This window comes from Aotus nancymaae, unplaced genomic scaffold, assembly GCF_030222135.1.
Source record: "Aotus nancymaae isolate 86718 unplaced genomic scaffold, 86718_ANA_hifiasm-v0.15.2.pri h1tg000016l, whole genome shotgun sequence".
Lineage (NCBI taxonomy): Eukaryota > Metazoa > Chordata > Mammalia > Primates > Aotidae > Aotus > Aotus nancymaae.
Window position 1 is genome coordinate 55,999,868 of NW_026988428.1, and position 6,000 is coordinate 56,005,867.

Consider the following 6,000-nt stretch of genomic DNA (forward strand, 5'->3'; position numbering starts at 1 on the left):
CAAAACACAAGCAAATCTGGATTACAGAGAAAAGCAACAAAACTAAGTAAACCATTGGAAATAGAGCCAACAGGGATGCAGGAAATAGATGAAGGGTGATTGAGTGACTTCTTTGCAAATTGTTTGAGATAAATGTATTAACCAGCTGTTCTCCAACTTCAAAGAGAATAGAAGTAGACATAATGCAGAGCCCTGGAATAGCAGGTAGAAGACCTGGAGATGAATTCCAGCTTATTAGAAATAAGAGGTATGGATCCTTCTTACAGCTTTAAGTTAAAATTAGTGTGAAAATAAGACAAAAGGATAAGAGATCAGGGGAATAAAATGGAGCCACAAAATGTACATCTCACTTTAAAGTTCTGTATCCTTCATTAGCATGATTTATGGAAGACCTACTTGTGCCAGGGACTATGCTAGATTTGAGCCACACACTTCACTTCAACCTCTTTAGCAGCCAAAAGGAGGAAAATGTGTCCATTTCAATATTTGCAATTGTTAGGGAGAAGCCCAATTATTCCTGAAACTAAGACCAAACAGAACATTTTCCTGGGGGCCTTCTTCTCAAGGGCACTGAGTAATATAAAGACAAACCTCCTATCAGTGGAAACAGTTTCTGAGGATCATTTATTAGATTCCTATAGGGACAGACGCTCCTCTATGGGTCTTTTCTGCTGCTGCAGGTCATGTCAGGGAGGCCAAGAGTGCAATGGCCTGACCACTCTTTACCCAGTCGATTTCTCAGGTTTCTGTTTGCAATAATCAAACTTAGAGGGATGAGATAATGTCTCCCTTTAAAACAAAGAGTAGGTATATTTACTGCTTGCTATAAAAGCATCAGATTCTCCAAGCTTGGCTATTCATCTGCCATGTGATCCCACTGTGTGTGTAGCCTCTAACACTTACCAGTCCTTAGCATGCCACGTTTCTCTTTCCCTGACAGCAACTCTAGGCCATTCTGCTTTGTCCATTCCTTGGGTACAGCCCAATCAAAAGTGGGCCTAGGGGATTCAAATGTTAATTCTGTTAGGAATATCTCTTGGGTTTAACAAGGTCATAGATCATAAGAACGATGACCACTTGGTTTAGTACGCTGCTCACTGAGCTCCCCTACATGGCCCACATGAGTCACAATGCGGAGCATAACGAGTCTCTGTAAGTTCTGTGAAAATGCATTGTCTCATGTATACTTCTTCCTTCTAGACAAAACATCTAAGTCTGAATCAGAGGTGATTAGAGAAAAGGGAAGCTCTAAACGGTAGAGTGGACACATCAGTTTCATGGCTGTGAAGGAAGAGCAACTCCTGCACTTAGAGAGGGAATAGCCCAGACACAGAGAGAGAATGCCTCAGACCAGGAAAGGTGCTAGGTGTGAGGTGGGAACAATTAATGCTCTCCCTGTCCCAGCACCACAACCTTGCAAGTCATCACATATTCTGCTTGAGGCAATAAACTAAAGCCGGCAATTTGACACGCTGCTGGTTCGTCATCCCCATCTCTATGCATAAAATCAGAGAAACTCACAAGGACCTGGCTGGCCCCAAACTATTCTGCCATCAAGAGAAGCTTCAGGCCAGGTGCAGTGGCTCACACCTCTAATCCCAGCAGTTTGGGAGGCCAAGGTGGGAGAATCTCTTGAGCCCAGGAGTTTAATATCAGCCTGGGCAATATAGGGAGATCCTGTCTCTACCAAAAAAAAAAATTGTTTTAATGTGGAGGATGTAGGGTCACATACCTACAGTCTTAGCTACTGCAGGCCTTAACTAAGGTGGCAGGAGCCCCTGAACCCAGGAGTTCAAGGCTGCAGTCAGCTATGATCATATCGCTACATTCCAGCCTGGACAACAGAGTGAGACACAGCCTCTAAAAAAAAAAAAAAAAAACCTTCAAACATAGACACCTCTTGAATATGTACAAACACACATATTGACATAACCTTGTTTTATTCTACTTGATACAAACTCATCTGCTCCTCCTGGTGCCCCAGCATCCTTGGGTTATGCCATGTGTAACATGAGGCTGTTGGTTACACTACTCAGGTGGCTTAAATGAAACAAGGTATTGGTGATCCACATTAAATTTCACAACACATCCCTGACTGCAGCGACCTGTGTTTTTATGCAAGGGAAAGTGAACCATGAATGTCCCTCCATTACAAATGAGGATTGTTTTCCTGGCAATTCCCTGTAGTTATGGACAACAATACCAAAGATCATTTAAACCTCTTCTGTGAGTACTAATGGATAATTGACTGAATTTATACCACATCCTGGCCATCTAACATAAGACATACTGGTCCCCCTAAGATTTACTCGGAGTTAGTTGAAATTGGGACCATCTGAGGCTTGGATGAGGTCTATAGAGACTTCTGGTTGGCCTCATTCTACTGCTTAAAGTTCAGTTGATAGAATCCTTTATTAAGTGCTATACAAAACAAATTGAACAGATTTGTTCCCAACCTCTGTAGGTCAAGTTCATCAGAGTGACCAACAAAGTGGTATACTTTTGTGAAAATTCACTGGAAGCTAAGGCTGCATGGGATTGAGGGATGAATTGTTAGAAGAAATCGTCCTCCAACAGGCTTTTGCGTCTCTGCTCATCTTGATGGGCCTGCCAAAAACTCAATGCCCTGATTGCTGTTTACCCAGGTCATTACTCAGGTTGTTTGCAGGCAGCAACCTGGAGGGTAAGTAATGTCTCCTTCCCAGACAAAAAGCAGACCAGCTTACTGCTTTCCATTAAAACGGTGGATTCTCTGAGCTCAATGTCTCCCCTGGGAAACCAATGCAAGCATGACGATGCTCACGCTGCTTGCTCTGCCATGGGTGATAGTCCTTTGTCTGACTCAGGAATCTCACATGCTCTGTGGCAGCATCCATGAAACGGTGGTAGGCAGACATATCAGCTTGTAAGGAGGGTAAGATAAAATCCCAGTCCCTTAAGAAGCATCATGCCAGAACGCAGTCTCACCTCATCAATTGCTAGGGTTCCCACCCTCCACCTCAAGTACTTCCTTTTTGTTGGTCCTGGGTACCTTGTAGGCCCCAGAAGTTGTAGTCATTTTTTACTGTTGTTGTCACCTTCTGTGAAAGCTATCTGTGAATGATATTTTTAAGGAGTCCTGGAAGTAATTTTTTTTTTTTTTTACCCTTTTAGCTGAGCTTGATTGTCTGGCTCACAAGGTGGTGAGGCACTACTAATCGCCTACCCAACATCTATTTTCCTCTTTGTATTGAGAGAGTCATATTTTGTTTGGGTCAGCAGTGTGTCCAGCTAACATCCTATAATTCCAGGCCTCTCCCATAGCTGGAGGTGGCCAAGGGTCACAATTCTGGCCAATGAAAAAGTCTCTGAGTTGAGCTTCTATGAAAGTTCTTCAAAAGGCAGGCCAACTTAGCGAGCACATGCCTTTGCCCTTCCCCTTCTTCTTGCCTGAAACAGGGGCATAATGTTAGAAGTTAGAGTAGAGACTTCATGGATAGGAGTGACAACTGCATGCTAAGGATGGCTCAGAAGGAATAAGGAAATGATCTGGATTCTAGAAGTGATTAGAAAGTTTCCCAAGACCCATTGTCTGCCCACCTCTGACTTCTCATTATAGGAGGCAAATAAAACCCTTATTTTTAGGCCAATATGTTGCTGTTTTCTGTTACTTGTAACTGAATGCAGTTCTTAAGCTTTATAGATAAACATGCATTTTTCTTTCAATCTAGCATCTTCCTCATCTTCTGAAAAAGCTCTCTCTATTTTTGAGGGGAGCAAGTTTTCCCATTGCTTTAGTTGTATGGTCCTTTTCTTTCATGTTCTACGACCTTGAAGATGGTGACTGGTTGAGGGCTGAATATAAGGTCTAAACTTACATTTGCAATAGTATGGTTCAAGAGTATAGTTGCTCACGCCCAGGGCAAGTGACCGGAAAAGAAGTGGGCTTACAAAAGAAACTGACCAATCAGAGTCCTTGTTGGTTTTTGTTTGTTTTTATCTGTAAGTGGGAGAAATAGCTTTTTCTTCCCTCAGGCCCCAAGCTGTGAGGATGTAAGCCCAGGAGCTACAGTCAGCCTTGAATCTAAGTTTATGGAGGCAACCAACCTAAGAGAATGAGTCAGAAACACAGAAAGAGAGGGAGGAAAGTCCTGAGGGCATTTGAGCCCATTATTCTAGCTCAAGAGGTCATCTGAGCTGCCTTTCTGTTGCTCCTTTTCTGGTTCTTCCCTTAATTTTGATCCACTCTAGTATCTTTCCAATACATTTCATGATTTTTTTTTGGCTTCAGTTAGTTCAAGTTCAGTTTTTGCCATATGCAGAAGAGTAGTAACCAATATAACGGGGAGTGAAAAATGACCTAAGATTCACATAGAGAGAGTACCTAACTCAGACTTTGTGAGAGCAAGGAAGTTTTCTGGAAGAAATTCCATTCATGCTGTGAGATGACAGATGAGCAGGTATGAGCCAAAGGAAGCAGAGAAAAGGTAGAAGGAAGGAGTACAACTCCAAAACCATGGACCCGAGTACCAGATGTGAACATGGTCTGCTCATCGGTGGAACTGCAAACAGGTGATTTAGATCATGGAGCCATGGGGAGTGGCAAAGGGACAGGGAGGACAGTAAGTAGCCCTATGCACACCTTTAAAGAAGTTGCTTCATCCTGCAAGTGTAAGCAGGGAAGGAAGGGATGAGATTTGTAATTTCTGAGGATCATTCTGGCTGCAATGTGGAAAATTGGTAGAGAGGAAGATGGAAGGTGTGGGGCTCTAATGAGGCTGCTGCAGGGACACACGGAGAATCCCTGGTGGTCTGGACTATGGTGCTATGGCAGCTTTGGTCCTTCAAGAAGCAAATGCTAAGATGGAATTAGACATGCAAGAGATTTGTTGGGAAAAATGCCTGTGAGGGATGTGAGAACAGGTCTAGGCAGGCTGTGATGCAATGTGATACCTAGGAAAGGAGAGAGGGAAAAACGCAGGAATGGATGGGAAGGGCCTCAGACAGCATTGTGGCTCTGAGAAAGTCTTGTCTGATTTGGTCAGTGTATTATCTGTTCTCACACTGCTATGAAGAACTAACTGAGACTGGGTAATTTACAAAGGAAAGAGGTTTAATTAACTCACAGTTCTGCAGGTGATACAAAAAGCATGGCTGGGAGGCCTCAGAAACTTAAAATCACGGCAGAAGGCAAAAGGGAAGCAAGCACATCTTGCCATGGCACAGTAAGAGACAGAGTGAAGGAAGAAGTGCCACACACTTTTAAACCATCAGATCTCAGGAGGACTCACTATCATAGAACAGCAAGGGGGAAATCCATCCCATGATCCAATCACCTCCCACCAGGTTCCTCCCCTGACACTGAGAATTACAAGTCAGCATGAGATTTGGGTAGGGACACAGCCAAGCCATATCAGTTGGGATTCAAGTATCCTGAATGAAGATGGTTCAGAGAAAAGTTCTGTGTCGGCACTAGAACGCCTAGCTCTAGTAGCCCCACCATGCTCGGCTATTGTTTGGAAGCGATCCAGAGAGACCATAGTCTCAGCAGGAATGCATGGTAGATCATGGTAGTTGGTGATCAGCCAACTATACTCTTTAAAGCAGGTTCTCCCATAACTGCCACACTTGAGGACAGAGAAAGTGAGAAAAACAGAATTAAGAGATATTTAGGCATGCAGTGATCAAGACTTGGTTGGATGAACACGAGTTTTTTATATGAACAACTGAAATTATTCACCAAAGATTTTTGAGCAAGAGTTTTATAGTGCTCTTAGCTAAGGAATTACAGCAAGTTCCCTAAAGATCGGCATAGAGATCATTTAATAGACACTACCCTGAAGTTTATTCATACCAAGATCTGGAACTGATGTTACAAGGAGAAATACTTTTGGAGCACCTACTATTTGCCAGTTATCATTCTAGTGGCTAGGGATTCAGTGATACAAAAAAAAAAAAAAGATCAAGTACATGCTCTAAGAAATCAAAAATTCTAGAGGAGCAAGACAGATGCAAAGGAAG